The sequence below is a fragment of the Harpia harpyja genome, chromosome W, assembly GCF_026419915.1.
Source record: "Harpia harpyja isolate bHarHar1 chromosome W, bHarHar1 primary haplotype, whole genome shotgun sequence".
NCBI classification, from domain to species: Eukaryota; Metazoa; Chordata; class Aves; order Accipitriformes; family Accipitridae; genus Harpia; species Harpia harpyja.
In genome coordinates, this window is record NC_068968.1 from 34,880,032 (window position 1) to 34,900,397 (window position 20,366).

General features: G+C 46.3%; 1 protein-coding gene across 2 annotated transcripts in view; it reads right to left on the minus strand.

The window, feature by feature from the left end:
• Window positions 1-421: 421 nt before the first annotated feature.
• The window catches only part of LOC128136236 (zinc finger and BTB domain-containing protein 5-like), a 450,489-nt gene continuing 430,544 nt past the window's right edge, over window positions 422-20,366 (minus strand). Inside the window, exon 3 of one of the 2 annotated variants that reach the window (XM_052775478.1) lies at window positions 422-539. The gene's annotated coding sequence lies outside the window, so the exon portion shown is untranslated. The remainder of the gene's footprint in view (window positions 540-20,366) is intronic. The other variant, XM_052775479.1, reaches the window with a different exon arrangement.

The following is a 20,366-nucleotide window of genomic DNA, read 5'->3' on the forward strand; positions in this document are numbered from 1 at the left end:
CACTACAGTGTGTATGTGCGTGCGTGTGCGTGTGTGTCTGGGATACATGCTCAGCTTTGCTACTGGTTGAACCTACAAATGGAAAAGCAGCAGCTGTGTCCATCAACCTGGGACAGAGACTCCCAGGTCTCCAGGCTAGGCTTCAGCGGTCATGCAGGAGGAATCTCCAGGCTCTGGATCATCTGGAAGTGGTGGCTGCTTATAACAACCCTTAACAGGACTGCTCTTCAGGAATTCCAGGCCCCTAAGACCAGAGGGGAAGTCTGGAGCAAGGAAGACTGATTTCAAAGCTGCTCTTGATCATCACAACAATGTTGTGGAGACTGGGGAAAGTTCCCAATGACTGGAGAAAGGCAGATGTTTTACCCATCTTCAAAAAGGAACATCTGGGGAACTATAGGTCAGCCAGCCTCAGTTCAGTCCCTGAGAAAATAATGAAACATGTCCTCTTGGAACACATTTCCAGGCACATGAGTCAGGTGGTGGTAATTGGGAATAACCAGCATGGATTTACCAAGAGGCCATCATGCTTAATCAACCTGATTGCCTTCTGTGATGAAAAGACTGGCTTTATGAACGAAAGAAATTACTGCACCAGTCCTGTTTGGAAAACACGACAGTATGGGGCAGAAAGGATAGAGGTAGCAGGAGAAGTGTAGTCATTCATGGGAAAGTGGAATCTAGGAGCAGAAATGAAAGCCACCATGCTCCCAAATCAAATGGGCTTGCAAGACAGCCTACTGAAAACATAAATAATGAATTTTTCAACTACATTTGTAAGGGTTTCTCTTTGTGGACTAGATCCAATTCCCCCCACTCCCCCCACAATATCCCAGCAGTTTTCCAATCATTTCAATGAGCTTTGGGGTTCCTTTGTGCTTGAGTGGAAGGGGTGAAATTTTCAAGGGCTTTAACAACCCAGTAGTGTAATTTTTTTCAAAGCAGCTCCTCTCTAAATCTATGAAATACCAGTCAGTATTAATGAAGATTTATTTGCACATTGATGGAAGTGCAACAAAGAGTTACAAAGGAGAGGGCATTGCTCCTGGACTCCAGTTGAAAGGAACTATGTGTATGTTGTCTAAACAGTACTTAAAGACATGAATGTAAATTTAAAGGGCAATCCAGGATTCATACCTTTATAAATCCCTCTCCTCTGATTATGGTAGTGTCATGTCCCAAAGTTGGAGCGACTCAGGTTCGTGGATTTCCTTTGTCAGAATTAAGGTGAAACGACACCAGGGGAGTTCAAACAACAATCAACATTTATTCAACCTAGCTAACCTTGCCCAAGTACACATGAACTTATCAATATGAACCTTGCATCATGCCATTAAGCAGCTGTTTGAGATGAGAAGGGAGGTGTAGAAAAAGAAACGGAAAAAGGAACATGAAACTGTGTCAGAAGGAGAGCCCTCCCGTTGAGTCACGAGGTTCAGAGCAGACCCCCTTGCTTTCTGGACTCCTTCTCAAAGAGGAGCCCAGGGGCGGCTAGATCCACTCCTAGTCTCAGACTTGGTCAATGGTTTATGTTTAAAAGGATGAGGTGTAGGGACTGTGGAAAAGAGAGAAGGAAAAGAGGGAGAGAGAGAAAGAGAGAAAGAGAAAGAGAGAAAGAGAGAAAGAGAGAAAGAAAGAAAGAAAGAAGAAAAGGGTTTCACCAGTCCTGGGTCCAGCGTTGGTCCAGTCAGCGTAGAGATCCAGTTCCGGAGGGCGCGCGCTGAGAACTCGTTCTCCCTTCTTTTATAGCGTGTTAGTTGATGGTCTTGACATGCGCAGTTCCCATTCCCAGGGTTCTCTGGAATCGGTCGGTGAGCTTTGCGGGGGGGGGTTCATTGCGGAGTTGCCTCTTTTTCCCTGCTGGCATGACCGCTTAAGATAGAAGCACAGTCCCATCCTCCGTGGGGCCTCCTCCTCCAGGCGCATATGCTGTGCTCCTTCTCCTGGTCACTTAAGATAAGGAATTGTGGCTTTGGAGAAGCGCGGTCCCACCTTCCGTGGGGCCCTCTCCTCTGGCCACATTGTCCTGTTCACAAAACTCCAGCGTTTTTACAGAGGCCATTTTCTCCACCAAAGTTCTTTAACGAATGTTTGAGACTGACTATAATTTGTCAGACCGTCACAGGTAGTCTGTGGGATTTGACTTCTATCAAGTTGCTGTGAGTTAACCCTGGTAGGCAGCTAAGCACTACACAGCCACTTGTTCACTCCCCTGCAGCTGGATGGGGGAGAGAACTGGAAGGTCAAAAGTGAGAAAACTCATGGGTTGAGATAAAGACAGTTTAATAAGTAAAAGGAAAACCAAACCAAACCAAAGAAAAACAAGCGATGCAAAAGCAATTGCTCACCACTAGCCAACCAATGTCTAGCCAATCTCAGCCAACGGCAACCCCTGCAAAACTTGCCCCTCCTCCTCCCCCCCCGTTTTATTGCTGAGCATGACATCATATGGTATGGAATATCCTATTGGTCAGTTCGGGTCAGCTGTCCCAGCTGCTTTCCCTCCCAGCCTCTTGTCCTCCCTCACCTACTCACTGAGGGGGCAGAATGAGAAACGGGGAAAGCCTTGGCACTGTGTAAGCACTGTTCAGCAATAGCTAAAACATTGGTGTGTTATCAACACTGTCTTGGTCACAAATCCAGAACATAGCACCATACAGATTTCTGTGAAGATAATTAACTCCATCCCAGCCAGACCCAGTAAACAAGTCATTCCCCCTCCAAAGGACATGTCTTGGGGTTGAGCTGAAATCCATTAAGGCCTATAGAAGTTTTGCACAAACATTCACACAATGTTAAAAAAAAAAAAATCACCAAATCCCTAATTTATTGAGATCTTTGCATAAGGTAACACATGCATGGGGAAATCAATTCTCTCAAACAGGATGGCTGATTGCTCTCTAGATGGCGATGGGAATCTCCATTGCAAGGGTCCTTAGAATGGTGTCTTCAGCTGGATTTTTATAATCCAGCTGGCCTGTGATTTTATGTGACCACACCATCATGTGCATGATCCATTGCTATTGATTCTCTTAAACTACATACAAAACATATCCTAACTATCTTAACTACGTACAAAAGACTGACCTTGGTGACCATTTCTGCATCTGCAAGAACAGTTTATACTGATTATTTGAAAATATTATGTACACTTTGATCAATTTTGCAGCAGGAACCAATTGTGGAGCCTCTGGGATGGCCAGATCCTCTACCCAGGATGTAAATCAGCACATACGAACATACAAATTGGTCTAGGCACAGCAGGAGCTGCCTGGGGGAGTGTTCAGGACAGTCTGAAATTCCCATCTGGAGAACTCTTGCACCAATTAGTCAGATACTTTGTCCTGAAGGTGGCTAGGAGTTCAGTCAATCACCTCACCTCAAGCTGGTTTATTGTGTCAAATCAGTACATTACCTCATATATGCAGAATCTAGCTAGGGAGTTCCTGGACCATCCAGGGAACTAATGACTTAAGCACACTAGGTGTGCACACAGACACAGCCCTGATATGCAGCTACACCACAATTACAACTATAGGACAAACTTAAAATTAATCCATCTATAGAATAGAATAGAACAGAACAGAACAGAATAGAATAATTCCAGTTGGAAGGGACCTACAACGATCATCTAGTCCAACTACCTGACCACTTCAGGGCTGACCAAAACTTAAAGCATATTAAGGGCATTGTCCAAATGCCTCTTAAACATTAACAGGTGTCATGGTTTAACCCTCGTGGGTTGAGATAAGAACAATTTAATAACTAAAGTAAAATAAAATATAACACTAACAATAATAATAATAATTAATAATAATAATTGTAATGAAAAGGAATATAACAAAAAACCCCCACCAAACAGGGAAATTAGACCCAAGGAAAGACAAGTGATGCACAATGCAATTGCTCACCACCCGCTGACCGATGCCCGAGCATCGATCCGCCCCTCCCAGCCAACTTCCCCCAGTTTATATACTGAGCATGACGTTCTATGGTATGGAATATCCCTTTGGCTAGTTCGGGTCAGCTGTCCTGGCTTTGCTCCCTCCCAGCTTCTTGTGCACCTCCTCGCTGGCAGAGCATGGGAAACTGAAAAATCCTTGACTTAGGATAAGCACTACTTAGCAACAACTAAAAAATCAGTGTGTTATCAACATTATTCTCACACTAAATCCAAAACACACTGTACCAGCTTCTAAGAAGAAAATTAACTCTATCCCAGCTGAAAGCAGGACAATATCCACCCCTTATTCTATACCATTTACATCATGCCCAGATCCTACACTTCCCGATACATTTCCCGTTAATCACCACCACTTTTCCTGTCTTTTAATATATACACACAGATATCATTCCTGCAGTCTATGGGCCATCTCTATCAAATGTCTGTTGAGTTAATTCAGTCCATGACTTTGGGCTCCATCTGTCATAACAGTCTTTCTAGGCAGGAGGGATGGTACAAAGTCTGCTCAGTCAGCAGAGCAGGATTGGGCATTGGTGTGGTGTGGCGGGCGGGAGACATTGGGTGCAGTGGGAGGATGGTGTGTAGTGTTGGATTGTTGCAAGCTGAAGTCAGTCCTGGTTCGATCACTACTGCGCTTTGCTCATCCAGCAAAAGGATGCTTCACTTCAAGATAATGACAAGGACATGCCACTAGCTGCCTACAGACTTCTCTGTTACTCTGGTGGGTTGACCTTGGCCAGCTGCCAGATGCCCACCCATCTACTCTCTCACTCCCCTTCCTCAACCAGACGGGGGAGAAATTATGATGAAAAAACTCATGGGGCGAGATAAAGACAGGGAGATCACTTACCAGTTACCGTCACGGGCAAAACAAATTTGACCTGGGGAAAATAATTTATTGCCAATGAAAATAGATTTGGATAGTGAGAAACAAAGACAAAAACTAAAACACCTTCCCCCCACCCCCTCTTCTTCCAGGGCTAAATTTCACTCCTTCATTCCTGCTTTTCAACCTCCTCCCCCTGCCAATAGCGCAGGGGGGATGGGGAATGGAGAGTTGTGGTCAGTCCATAACAGTTCCTCTCTGCCACTCCTTCACCCTCACTTTTTCCCTGCTCCAGTGTGGGTCCTTCCCACAGGCTACAGTCCTTTGAGAACTGCTCCACCGTGGTCCTGTCCACAGGCTGCAGGGGAATATCTGCACCGGGTCTTGGAACACCTCCTCCCCCTCCTTTTTAACCAACCTTGGTGACTCACACTTTTTCCTCTCTCCTCTCTCTCACTGCCACGTAGCATTTTACCCTTTCTTAAATATGTTTTCACAGAGGTGTTACCAGCTTTGCTGATTGACTCAGCTTTGGCCAGCAGTGGGTCCATTATGGAGCCGGCTGGGACTGGCTGTGTCTGGCACAGGGGCAGCCCCTGGTCTCCTCTCACAGAGGCCACCCCTGCAGCCCCCCACCCCGCTACCAATACCTTGCCATGTAAACCCAATACAGTTACAATTACAAGGCTAAGTTTATCCTGCAGCCACGTGATATGTGCAGCACAGTACAGGTCTGCATCTAGTCAGGTCAACTGTTATGTGGATCATTAAGTCCTTGATGTACAGTAGTCTTCCAGATAAGACCACTACAGTAACTCAGACTTATTTGTGTCTCCACTGTTAAATTTCCTACCCCATGCAGTAGAGAGCCCAAATTTCCCCTGGTTATTGTTTTCCCGTTAATGTAGAAGTAGATGCTCTTGTTTTCACCCTTGACATCCCTTGCCAGTTTCAACTCTAGCTGAGCTTTGGCTTTCCTAACACTATCCCTGCACGTCCAGGCAATGTTTCTATATTTTGCCTTTGTAGTTTGTCCTTGCTTCTACCTCCTGTATACATCCCTTTTTGCAATGAAGCTCAGTCATGAGTTCCCTGCTTAGCCAAGATGGATCCCTGATATAGCTACTCATTTCCATGAGGATCTGAATAGCCTGTTCTTGTGCTTGGAGGAGCTTGCCCTTGAAGCCCTGCCAGCTCTCTGGATTTCCTTTGCCCTTCACAGTTGCCTTCCCACAGGATCCCACTCACCAGTCCCCTGAATAAGCCAGTCTGCTCTCCTGAAATGCAAGGTCTATTCTCTGCTACTTTCCTTCCTCAGTCCCCTCAGGATCTTGAGCTCCACTGTTTCTTGGTTGCTGTAGTCAAGGGTTTCATTGGTTGTGTGGTGGGTTGACCCTGGCTGGGTGCCAGGTGCCCACCAAAGCCACTCTATCACTCCCCCTTCTCAGCTGGACAGGGGGGAGAAAATATAACAAAAGGCTCGTGGGTCAAGATAAGGACAGTTTAATAAAGTGAAAGCAAAGGTCGCGTGCGACAGCAAAGAAAAACAAATTATGTTATTCTCTACTTCCCATCAGCAGGCAATGTCTGGCCACTTCCTGGGAAGCAGGGCTTCAGTATGTGTAGTGGTTGCTCCGGAAGACAAAAATGCCCCCCCTTCCATCTCCCTTTACTTAGCTTTTATAGCTGAGCTGACGTCATATGGTATGGAATATCTGTTTGGTTAGTTTAGGTCAGCTGTCCTGGTTATGTCCCCTCCCAAGATCTTCCCCAGCCTGCCATTGAGGGGGGGCAAAAATGTTGGCGAGACAGCCTTGATGCTGTGCAAGCACTGCTCAGCAGTAGCCAAAACACTGGTGTGTTATCAACACCTTTCTAGCTACTGATGCAGAGCACAGCGCTACGAGGGCTGCTATGGGGAGTATTAACTCCATCTCAGCCAGACCCAATACAATCTCCACCCCTTATTCCATACCATTTGCGTCATGCTCAAGTCCCACATAATTTAATACAGATACCTTCTAACCATGCCACTGTATTTAATTCTCTCTACTGAAATCCCTTCTTACCAACACTTACAACTGAAACTACATACTTAAACCACTTTTATACCCAACATACAGATTTATACATTCTTATTAATTACTATCCCCTGTCCTTTAAGAGATAGATATTCCATGGGCTTCTTCCACTCCTCCAGATGTTCACACACAGGTTATGACTTGGGCCCCATCCGTCAAGATGAGTGGTCAGGACAGGAGAAGCAGTATGTTCGATCGTTGGGCACCAACACCGCCTTGGTTTGGGTCACCGATGCACTTGTCTGGTTCCTTGCGAAGTTCACTCCTCTGCAGTTCAGGTCATTCCTGCTACATTACTTCCTACAACATACAACTCACATCACAGATTATTTTTCCCTTAAGGTTAAATGTCCTTGAGGCACACACTGGGTCTCCCCATCCTTCCGCATTACCCACCAAGTACACCCAGGTCCCTGAGCAAAGACAATCCCATGAATGGGTTTGCCTTTTCCCATGGGAGGAGAAATCCACACTGCCTTCCCCAGCCACTTCCCCATGTGCACTATGGGGACCTTATCTCCTCCCACAGTATGTAGGGGTTTTGTTTGGACAGGACCAGGATGGTTAGCAGATCCTCTGGTGTTAACCAGCCAAGTGGCTTCTGCTAAATTTGTATCCCAATGCTTCCATGTCCAATTGCCTAGCGCTCTCAACATAGTCTTCAACAGTCCATTATATCTCTCAATTTTTCCAGATGCTTGCGGGTGATAGGGTATGTGGTACACCCACTCGATGCCGTGTTTCTTTGCCCAGGAGCTTATGAGGTTATTTCGGAAATGAGTCCCATTGTCTGATTCAATTCTTTCTGGGGTACCGTGTCGCCATAGAATTTGCCTTTTGAGGCCTAAGATGGTGTTTCGGGCAGTGGCATGGTTTACAGGATATGTTTCTAGCCAACCAGTAGTTGCTTCCACCATCGTGAGTATGTAGCGCTTGCCTTGGCGTGTTCGTGGCAGTGGTCCGATGTAGTCAATTTGCCAGGCCTCGCCATATCGAAAGCCCAGCCACTGCCCTCTGTTCCAGGGAGACTTTACTCTGGTGGCTCGTTTGATTGCAGCACATGTTTCACATTCATGAGTGACCTGTGTGATGGCCTCCATGGTCAGGTCCACCCCTCGATCACGAGCCCATCTATATGTTGCATCTCTTCCTAAATGTCCCGATGCTTCGTGGGCCCATCGAGCTACAAATAGCTCACCCTTACGCTCCCAGTCCAGGTCCACCTGAGCTACTTCTATTTTGGCAGCCTTGTCTACCTGTTCATTATTTTGATGTTCTTCAGTGGCACGGCTTTTGGGCATGTGAGCATCTACATGACGTACCTTTAGAGTCATGTGTTCTACACGGGCAGCAATGTCCTGCCACAATGCTGCTGCCCAGATTGGTTTACCCCTGCGTTGCCAATTGGTCTTCTTCCACTGCTGTAGCCACCCCCATAGGGCATTAGCCACCATCCAGGAGTCGGTATAGAGGTAGAGTACCGGCCACTTTTCACATTCAGCAATCCCTAGGGCTAGTTGGATGGCTTTCACTTCTGCAAACTGACTTGACTCGCCTTCTCCTTCAGTGGCCTCAAGGACTTGTTGTGTGGGACTCCACGCAGCAGCTTTCCACTTCCGATGGTTCCCTAACACACGACAGGATCCATCAGTAAACAAAGCATAACGCCTTTCGTCTTCTGATAACTCATTATATGGTGGTGCCTCTTGGGCGCGAGCCACCTCCTCAGGTGATGCTCCAAAATCTCTGCCTTCTGGCCAGTCCATGATCTCTTCCAGAATTCCTGGGCGGTTAGATTTCCCCAGTCGAGCTCGTTGCGTGATCAATGCTATCCACTTACTCCATGTAGCGCTGGTTGCATGATGTGTAGAGGGGATGTTTCCTTTGAACATCCAGTGTAGCACAGGCAATCGTGGTGCCAAGAGGAGATATGCTTCTGTACCAACAACTTCTGAAGCGGCTCGAACCCCCTCATATGCTGCTAGTATCTCTTTTTCAGTCGGGGTGTAGTGGGCTTCTGATCCTCGGTACCCCCGGCTCCAAAACCCTAATGGTCGACCTTGGGTTTCTCCTGGTGTTTTCTGCCAGAGGCTCCAGCTGAGACCATGCTCCCCAGCTGCAGTGTAGAGTACATTTTGCACATCTGGTCCTGTCCGGACGGGCCCAAGAGCTACTGCATGAGCTATTTCCTGTCTGATATGCTCAAAGGCTTGTTGTTGTTCAGGCCCCCATTCAAAATAGTTCTTTTTCCACGTTACTCGATAGAGAGGGCTCACAAGCTGACTATAACCTGGAATATGCATTCTCCAGAACCCCACAAGGCCTAGGAAAGCTTGTGTTTCTTTCTTGTTAGCTGGTGGAGACATAGTTGCTATCTTGTTAACCACATCCATAGGCACATGAAGGCGTCCATCCAGCCATTTTATTCCCAAGATCTGAATCTCCTGTGCAGGTCCCTTGACCTTGCTTTTCTTTATGGCGAAACCAGCTTTCAGAAGAATCTGAATTATTCTTTTTCCCTTCTCAAACACTTCTTCTGCCTCGTTGCCCCACACGATGATGTCATCTATGTATTGTAAATGTTCAGGGGCATCGCCTTGTTCCAGTGCCGTTTGGATTAGTCCATGGCAAATGGTAGGGCTGCACTTCCACCCCTGGGGCAGTCGATTCCAGGTGTATTGGACACATCTCCACATGAAAGCAAACTGTGGCCTGCACTCTGCTGCCAAAGGAATGGAGAAAAACGCATTGGCAATATCAATTGTAGCATACCACGTGGCTGCCTTTGAAGCCAGTTCATATTGGAGCTCTAACATGTCTGGTACAGCAGCACTCAGTGGCGGTGTCACTTCATTCAGGCCGCGATAATCTACTGTTAACCTCCACCCTCCATCAGACTTTTGCACTGGCCATATAGGACTATTAAAAGGTGAATGAGTCTTGCTGATGACTCCTTGGCTCTCTAGTTGATGAATCAGCTCGTGGATGGGAGCCAGGGAGTCTCGGTTTGTGCGATATTGCCGCCAGTGCACCGTCCTGGTAGCGATTGGCACCTGCTGTTCTTCAACTCGCAGCAATCCCACAATGAAGGGATCTTCCGAGAGGCCAGGCAGGGTAGATAGCTGTTTGATCTTCTCTGCGTTCACAGTGGCTACACCAAAAGCCCATCGGTACCCCTTTGGGTCCTTCAAGTACCCTCTCTTGAGGTAGTCTATGCCAAGGATACAAGGGGCCTCTGGGCCGGTCACAATGGGGTGCTTTTCCCACTTGTCCCCTGTCAAGCTCACCTCAGCCTCCAATATAGTCAGTTCTTGGCATCCCCCGGTCACTCCAGAGATCCAGATGGGTTCTGTGCCCCTGTACCCTGATGGCACCAGCGTACACTGTGCACCAGTGTCTACCAAAGCCTTATACTTCTGTGGGTCTGATGTGCCAGGCCATCGAATCCACACAGTCCAGTATATCCGGTCATCCCTTTCCTCCTCCTGGCCGAAGGCAGGGACCCTCTATTGCTGTTCTTCATCAGAGTATTCACTGTCTGACCCTTGCGGTGCCAGACCAGAAGTCCCCTCACCAGAATCAAGGGAGGTGGTTTCAGTTCTTCTATGCCTGGAGGATCGCTGATTGCTTTCTTGGGCCTCTACAGCAACGACACTGACAGCCTTCTTCTTGGGTGACCCCTTCTTAACAGCTGTCTTCCCTCTCAGTTCACGTACACGGGCTTCCAGCTTAAAGGTGGGTTCACCATCCCACTTCCTCATGTCCTCCCCTTGGTCACACAGGAAGAACCAGTGTACCACGTGGCATACACCTTGGGCTCCCTTTCCCTCTGACCGGGGCAGGAGAGGACTGATTTCTTGGAGCGTCCCTAAGAGCCAAGGCACTGTCCTGTAGGGATGAGGAGACACAGAGATTTTCTTCAAAGTTTTGGAGCCAAGACGACACTTTCTCCACAGTTGGTGTTTCCATATCTGGGCAATACATTGCTGCCAAGCTGTTAGAATACGATGCTGGGGCACCTTGAATCACCTTTCTCCACATGGCCCGTGTGCACAGGACATCCTCTGGATCTTTGGAGACCTCCTCATCATCTAGATCACTGTAGATGACTTCCAGCACTGCTAACTCTCTCAGGTACTGGATGCCTTCATCTGCGGTAGTCCACTTTCCTGAGGGGTTCACAAGATCTTCCTTGAATGGATATCTTGCCCTCACACTTGAGAGGAGCCGGCTCCAGAGACTGCAAATTGCTGCCTCTTTTCCAATTCCTCTTTCAATTCCCCGGTTTCTAGCGAGGGATCCCAGCTGTTGGGCTTCCTTGCCTTCCAGTTGCTGACTGTCGGCCCCGTTATCCCAGCATCGGAGCAGCCAGGCAGCAATCTGCTCACCTGGCTGGCGGCTGTAGTCTTTCCGCAAGTCCCGAAGTTCTGAGGAGGTCAGGGACCGGGTAGTTTCCGCTTCCTGTTTAAGTTCTCCCACTCCTTCCACCAATTTCTTTGTTGAAGGACCAGCTTCTAGATTAAATCTTTCCTCTTCTTCTTCTTCCCTCACTAATCGATGGTATGGACCTGTTGATCTCCTTGTCCACTGTTTCTTTTTCACTATTGGGGCAATTACTGTAGTTGTTGTTGTTGTTTGGGTCCCTGCCTCGAGCATGGTGTCCTCAGATGCAGTCTGGGTCCCTGCCTCAACCGTGGTCCTCTGGGAGTGTTGAACTATGGCTTGGTAGGCATAGGCCAGGCCCCAGTACAGTGCGAGAAGCTGCTAGTTTTCATTGGGATAGGCAAGGCACCCTTCTATCAGGTGGCGCGTCAGTTTGCCAGGGTTGCTTGCCTGTTCGGGTGTAAAGTCCCAGATTATGGGAGGTGATAACCGTCCTAGGAATCTGCCCAAATCCTTCCATATACTCTGCCACCCAGGGACCGGTCGCTTGAGGGCACATTTTAGTATTGCCTCACCCGAAACTTGTCTTCTCTTATACCAGGACAAGACCAGATTCCACAATACCCATAATATACCACCAATATTAATTATTAGTATTGAACAGCTCACATAAGGGTGAACAAGGACCTCGGGAGCCTGCATAATAAAACCATTCACATCAATGCCCGGTAGGGAGAGGGAGATGTGTTCCCTCATCTCCTCCACAAGATAGCTCCCGCAGCACAACAAAGCCATCAGTGCCAGGACAAATCACATAGCCATTGTTTGTATTAGCATGTTCCCGAGTTCCTTCATTCTCCCCGCAAGATAGCTCCCGCAGCACAACAAAGCCATCAGTGCCAGGGCAAAGCACACAGCCATTATTTGCGTTACCATGTTCCCAAACTCAGCAAGATAGATATAAGCAAGCAGCCAACAAGCTCCGTGACCTGCACAGGAGCTTGCCACTTAATAACTAGCTATGGCACGCTTAATGCAAAACTGCCGTTGTCGTGCCCCACGTTGGGCGCCAAAAAGGACTGTGGTGGGTTGACCCTGGCTGGGTGCCAGGTGCCCACCAAAGCCGCTCTATCACTCCCCCTTCTCAGCTGGACAGGGGGGAGAAAATATAACAAAAGGCTCGTGGGTCAAGATAAGGACAGTTTAATGAAGTGAAAGCAAAGGTCGCATGCGACAGCAAAGAAAAACAAATGATGTTATTCTCTACTTCCCATCAGCAGGCGATGTCTAGCCACTTCCTGGGAAGCAGGGCTTCAGTATGCGTAGTGGTTGCTCCGGAAGACAAAAATGCCCCCCCTTCCATCTCCCTTTACTTAGCTTTTATAGCTGAGCTGACGTCATATGGTATGGAATATCTGTTTGGTTAGTTTAGGTCAGCTGTCCTGGTTATGTCCCCTCCCAAGATCTTCCCCAGCCTGCCATTGAGGGGGGGACAAAAATGTTGGAGAGTGTCCTGGTTTCAGCTGGGATAGAGTTAACTGTCTTCCTAGTAGCTGGTACAGTGCTATGTTTTGAGTTCAGTATGCGAAGAATATTGATAACACTGATGTTTTCAGTTGTTGCTCAGTAGTGTTTAGTCTAAAGTCAAGGATTTTTCAGCTTCTCATGCCCAGCCAGCGAGAAAGCTGGAGGGGCACAAGAAGTTGGGAGGGGACACAGCCAGGGCAGCTGACCCAAAGTGGCCAGCGGGGTATTCCATACCATGTGACGTCTCATCTAGTATAGGAACTGGGAAGTAGGGGCGGGGAATCGTGGCTCGGGGGACTAGCTGGGTGTCGGTCGGCGGGTGGTGAGCAATTGCACTGCGCATCATTCGTACATTCCAATCCTTTCATTATTACTGTTGTCATTTTATTAGTGTTATCATTATCATTATTAGTTTCTTCTTTTCTGTTCTATTAAACCATTCTTATCTCAACCCACGGGTTTTGCTTCTTTTCCCGATTTTCTCCCCCATCCCACTGGGTGGGGGGGAGTGAGTGAGCGGCTGCGTGGTGTTTAGTTGCTGGCTGGGGTTAAACCACGACAGAGAGACAGCCTTGATGCTGTGCCAGCACTGCTCAGCAGTAGCCAAAACACTGGTATGTTATCAACACCTTTCTAGCTACTGATGCAGAGCACAGCGCTACGAGGGCTGCTATGGGGAGTATTAACTCCATCTCAGCCAGACCCAATACAGGTTGTCACATATCTGACTAGTTCATCCTTGTTCATGAGTAGCAGATACAGGAGACTGTCATCCCTAGTTGGCCCATCTAGCATCTGTGTTAAGAAGTTATATGTCATGGGATTCTTTATTGCCAACCAAGGAAGGAGACGTGGACACCCTTAAGTATAGAATTACAAAAGGTAATTCTTTACTGCGATGCGCATGTGGTGCCCCAGCCTAGTTCTGAGGGACCCTAATCATAAGTAACACACAGGTTATATAGAATATACAGGTGGGTGTAGTGGGTTGACCCTGGCTGGGCGCCAGGTGCCCACCAAAGCCGCTCTATCACTCCCCCTCCTCAGCTGGACGGGGAGAGGAAATATAACAAAAGGCTCGTGGGTGGAGATAAGGACAATTTCATAAAGCAAAAGCAAAGGTTGCGCGCGAAAGCAAAGGAAAACAAATTATTTTATTCTCTACTTCCCATCAGCAGGCAATGTCTGGCCACTTCACGGGAAGCAGGGCTTCAGTACACGTAGTGGTTGCTCCGAAAGACAAACGTAAATAACAAATGCCCCCCACTTCCTCCTCCTTTTACTCAGCTTTTATTGCTGAGCTGACGTCATATGATATGGAATATCCCTTTGGTCACTTTGGGTCAGCTGTCCTGGCTATGTCCCCTCCCATGATCTTGCCCACCCCCAGCCTGCTGGTGAGGGGGGGGAATGTTGGAGAGACAGCCTTGATGCTGTGCGAGCACTGCTCAGCGGTAGCCAAAACTCTGGTGTGCACCTTTCTAGCTACCAATACAGAGCACAGCACTACGAGGGCTGCTATGGGGAGAATTAACTCCATCTCAGCCAGACCAAATACAGTGGGCTATTGCCCAATTACAATCCTAGGCTTATCTATAGTCGGCCAGTCAGTCCTTAATGTTCACGTGCACGGTGGGGTTTCCTCCGCGTGGCTGTGTGATCAGAGACAGTGGTCTGGGCTGGTTTTTGTCCTTTGTCTGCTGCATGCTCAGAACAGGTTTCCATGGGTTTGTTATCAGGCAAGGTCATTGTAACTAGCTGAGCTTTCATGCTTCAATGTCTTCCATCCTCGAGTTCATAGAAACTTCACCGAAACTAGGGTAAAGTTCATCCTATTGAATGGCCTAAGTTTGTATTTTTCTTCACAGCCCCCCCTTTTCTTTTGACCATCAGGGTCAGATTTGACTAAGTAAGTCACTCAGTAGGTGATCTTTGAGGACAATCTAGAACAGAGAGGAAGACAGCAATGCAGAAGGATATAAATTACAGCAAAAGCAAGTAAAATTACAACCAATATAGTTAAGAGCTTTTGGACCCAGAGGGAAAGGTTGGGAAACTATGAGGTTACCCATCCAAACATACTGAGGGGTGCTTCTTTTCCAATATCATGCAATATTTTCATATGAGTCTTTTATCTCTTCCATATCTGTTTCAATCCTTTGATGTTGTTTAACATAAAAAGAACAGCTAGCATTAACTAAAGCACAAACTCCTCCTTGTGTTGCTAACACATAATCTAAGGCCAATCGATTCTGAATTACCATTTGTTATCTCTTCAGCAAACTTCGCTCCCTTACAGGGAGTTGTTCTTTCTCTGGCATTCCTGCTTCCAACCAGTTTAACCTCTTCTGCAGTTAGGCCTTCTTGCCCTCCATGCCAGATCATTCCTTGGTCACAAACTACCACTGCTGAGCAGTTACAATTTGAATTTCCCCTTCGTTCCCCCCTTTCATAGTAGTTATTATGCACACACATTCATCACTGCAAGTCTTTCAAATTCCTCCTTATGCTTCTTGTTATCTATTTCTGTTTCCAAAAACTTTTTTTGCCTTACTTCAGGTTATTTCCTTTGCTCCCATCTTCATTTGTTAACAGACCATTTTCAGGTATCTTCAGATAAGGAGGCTCTAGACAGTACATCCTCTTACAGAGAAGTAAATTGTGCTGACTAGCAAGACCATTAGCTGCAAATCCTTTTTTTTTTTAAACTACTGAGGCCTGCAAAGGCTTATGAGACTTTTTGAGACTTATAGTTTCACACCATTTTTCTCTTAAAGATCTAGAGTATGGTAGGAGGGCCACAGACACCCTGCTCACAACTCCTGAGAGCCCAAGATCAATCACCACGTGGGCCGTGCTGTCCCATTATCCGTTCTTGCCTCTAGATTTTATAATTATTTATAGTTATGAGTCCAAGCACTTCTCCCTTTTCTTCTTCCTTATCTTCTAATATATTCAGCATCATTGTTCTGGCCTCTGCTTGAGTTATGCCTCATTCTATCCTTTTACATACCAATTTGCTACAACAGAAGATCAACTGAACCAATGCATACACAACCACCAAAGTTAATAATCCCAACAAAATATATTTCAATGCTGTCTTAAGCAGTTTTTCCTAACCATCCTTCCATGTCTGGAAGCCATCCCCACCAGTCAAAAAGTGTGGGTTTATTTTCTCCAGGTATTGCATGCAATATCTGAAGTTTACCTCGAATTTTATGCATGTCCATTTCTATTCTCTGATCTTGGTCTGCATATGTACAGCAAGTAGTGTTAACTAATACACATGTATCTTCCTTGAGCAACAAGCACATAATCTAATGCCATTATGTTTTGCAGGACTACCCGAGATGCTTGTTTTACCTCTAATTGTAAGGCTGAAATAGTGTTAACCATCTTTTCTATTACAGCAGATATATTTGCAATAGCCCTTTCTAATTCTGATACTCCTAGCCGGGGAGGAATGTTTGTGCAAAATGATGGAATCCAGTTTATTGAATAACAAGTGGATTTTGCACAGAGCACTTGTACTTTGTTTGGTATATTGGGGCAAGTTGCGCCCATCTTCCCAGTCTGGAATTGAGATGCCAGGGAAAAACCCATCCTAATGTACAAGTGCCAGTTCAATTAACAGGCGTTATCTTCTGGGCCTTAGAGCCACATACCCCTCATAATCCTTCATTCCCTAAGGTCTTGTCATATAACAATTCTTATATGTTAGTATATGTGTGAGCCGGCACAGGCAGGATGCAGGAACAACCACAAAACCACAGATGAAATGCAGAGTAAATTTATTTTTGTTACCACGCCAAATGGGAGATCCCCAAAGCAGCACCCGGGCAGAGGCACACAAGCAGGGACGCAGGCACTGCGGAGCTCAGTCCTTGCTAGAGGATCACCGAACCCGCTGGTTTTGCCTGTATTTCAAGGATCCACGCAGCCATAGTTTACCACTGTGCTTTGATCTTTCCCACACCACAGCAGGGCAGGAATCTCAAGCGAGTCTATCACAGGCCTATGTTATCTAAACACAGATGTTCTACTTGTCCAACACACAAGACTAAACAATGATTAGTGTGATATATGTGTTTTTCTACACCCCAGCTGCAAGTCACTTGAGTGTGTTTACAATCCTCCTCACTAATCTTCCGTTATTTTCCCACAGTATGTGACCGGTAATAATATAAACCCAAATGCAAAATCCCAGAGCAAACAAAGCTACAATTTCCAAAAACAATCAACAGGTTCTGGTGATATCAGTAGGGTCATCAAAGACTATTTGCAGGGTTGTAGTCTGTTCTTCTGTTGACATTTGATCAAGGGAAGTTCATCCAGATCATTCAGCTCTGCTATGACAGGTAATAAACTCTGCATCGCGTCTGAAGGAGGTGCGACTCTCTCACACTGGAAAGCACGGATCCAGTTGAGCAGGCCCTTACACTTTACTGCAGTATTACTAATTACCAGTACCTGATAAGGTCCCTTCCAGCACAGCTGAAGTGTATATTTTCACTGGTATACCTTAATGCAGACCCAGTCTCCTGGTTTCAAGGGGTGACAGATTTCAGTGGAAGATTCTGGCAAAGCTTCTTTCAGCTGCATGTGGAAAGTCCTTAAACATTTCATTAATACATTTAAAATTCTTTAATTTTTCTTTCTCAGTATTAGCTGTATCTTCAGATATACCAACATTTTAATGATGTAGTCATTAGCTCAGTTACTTCACTAGAGCATTCCATTGCTCTCACTCCATTCCAAAATAATGTTGAGAATAGACAAATAACTGAAAAATACATGCATAAGAAAAATTTGGAGCAAACTAATCCTGTCGTATAGCTGGAATCATCCCTCCTTTGCTGGTGTGGGCCACTGAATGGGCCACATGAGCAAGGGCATATATATCTTTTAATCTTCTTGCTGTACTCCGAAAGCCATTTTGCCTGCAATTGGCAGGAAGCTGAGTAAATAACTCTGGCCAGGTTCACTGCAGGATATTTCCTACCTCTCTGGTAGTTGTAGTACAATTAGTGTGAAGTGATCAAGTGAACTATAGTCTGAGAAACCGGGATGAGAGAGAAGTTTTTTGAGCAATAGGAGTCTCCCTCTCTCTCCTTTACTATCTTCTCAGGAATACCTCCTAGGGAAAAATCCCTGGGCACATCACAGGAGTTTGAGCAACCCCACCTCCCCAGCACTTGTATGGGGTTAGGGAGTGTCTCCGTTTCAGTTGATTAACCCCACCTTCTTCATCCTTAAATACCATATAAGGTATAAAATATTAAATACCGGTGGTGGCTGAGTAGCTACTTTAGAGCATATTCAGTATGAACTGAAATATTAAAAGCAAAGTTTCTGCTGCTTTGCTGAATGAGCTCTGGCTCCCCAGTGGAAGGAGGATCTGAATGTTATTTCAGCCCCTTCCTCTGCACTGCACCCCCTTCATCACCGAGTGCTGCCACTACAGCCGCCTTTAGTGCTTATATTCAAGGTGAGTGTGTGGGTGGGTGTCCTGCAGGACAGCAACGACACTGTCACCTGACCCGTCCCTGTGCCTGAATTGTTGTCGCTCTGTGGTGGGTTAACCTTGGCTGGCCACCAGGTGCCCACCAAGCCGCTCTATTGCTCCCCTCCTCAGCAGGACAGGGACAGGAGAAAATCAGATGAAAAACTTGTGGATCAAGATAAAGGCAGTTTAACAAAGAAAAGCAAAGGCCGTGCATGGAAGCAAAGGAAAACAAAAAGATTTATTCTCTGTTTCCCATCAGCAGGCAATGTCCAGCCACTTCCTGGGAAGTAGGGCCTCAGTACGCATAGCAGTTGCTTTGGAAAACAAATGTCTTAATAACAAATGCTGCCCCCCCCCCCCCCTCAGCTTTTATTGCTGAACACAACATCATATGGTATGGAATATCTCTTTGGTCAGTTTGGGTCAGCTGTCCCGGCTATATCCCCTTCCAAAACCTCTTGTCCACCCCCCAGCCTACTGGCCTTTGGGGGGATTGGGGTTGGAGATGCAGCCTTGGTGCTGTGGGAGCACTGCTCAGCAGTAGCCAAACCATTGGTGTGTTATCAACACTTTTCTAGCTACCAATGCAGAGCACAGCACTACGAGGGCTGCTATGGGGAGAATTAACTCCATCCCATCCAGACCCAATACATGCTCTTAAGGGCAGGATCTTTTAAGGACCCTGTTGTGGTTTAACCCCAGCCAGCAACTAAACACCACGCAGCCGCTCACTCACTCCCCCCACCACCCAGTGGGATGGGGGAGAGAATCGGGAAAAGAAGTAAAACTCATGGGTTGAGATAAGAACAGTTTAATAGAACAGAAAGGAAGAAACTAATAATGATACAATATTAAAATGACAATAGTAATAATAATAGGATTGGAATATACAAAACAAGTGATGCAATTTCTCACCACCCGCCGACCGACACCCAGTTAGTTCCCAAGCGGCCATTCCTCCCAGCCCCACTCCCCACAGTTTATATACTAGACATGATGTCACATGGTATGGAATACCCCGTTGGCCACTTTGGGTCAGCTGCCCTGGCTGTGTCCCCTCCCAACTTCTTGTGCCCCTCCAGCCTTCTTGCTGGCTGGGCATGAGAAGCTGAAAAATCCTTGACTTTAGACTAAACATTACTTAGCAACAACTGAAAACATCAGTGTTATCAACATTCTTCTCATACCAAACTCAAAACATAGCACTATACCAGCTACTAGGAAGACAATTAACTCTATCCCAGCCAAAACCAGGACATTATTATAATGATTTTTGTTTGTATTCTGTTTGGATGTCTTAAGAGTATCATCATGAGTCAGGTATCTCAATCGTATGTATTAGTGATAAGAAACAGAAAATGAGACTTGTTGAAGTATATTAAGAATTCACAAGTCTCAAAGGGGGGAAATTGTTATCAGTTAATATGTATAATATGATTGAAATAACCAGGGAGCTGCTGAAGTCCTGTGTACAGCCCCCATCACTTAATATTTAAAATAGGGAAACAGTAACTAGACATGATTTAGGGTTTAGGGTTTGAGATATCCAAATGGACTGTGACACCTCTTGGATCAGGGACTTATCTGAGCATCCTTGGAGACAAGGACCTTTTGTGCCACTAACAATTGGACTGGCTGACCCTGGGTTGTCCTGACCAGCCACCTCTTGTTTACAAGCAGGATGGTATGCATTTGTCTAATGAGGTATTTACATTTCCATTAGGTATATTATTTGCAGAATCAAGTGATGTTTGTTCCTCTATAATTCATCAATTTCCTCTGCACTACTCAGGTCTACTACTTGGCTCCATCAGGTTTAAATCTCTGTAAGATGAGGCTCTTCCTTTGCGACTGTGCATTTCCCTTTTCTACCTGATTCTTTACAAATTTGGAAATTCAATTTGTAGAGAGCTCAGTCAGCCTGATTCTCTCAGGTTTCCTCCTGCTTTATAGCCAATATCATTATCGATTTGATAGGTAGAAGTGATCTACTGCTTGCAGGAGGTCTTGTACATACTTTGGTAAGCCTCTCTTTTCATCCCGAAACTACAAATCCCAGTCACTAGGCCTGCAGTTTGA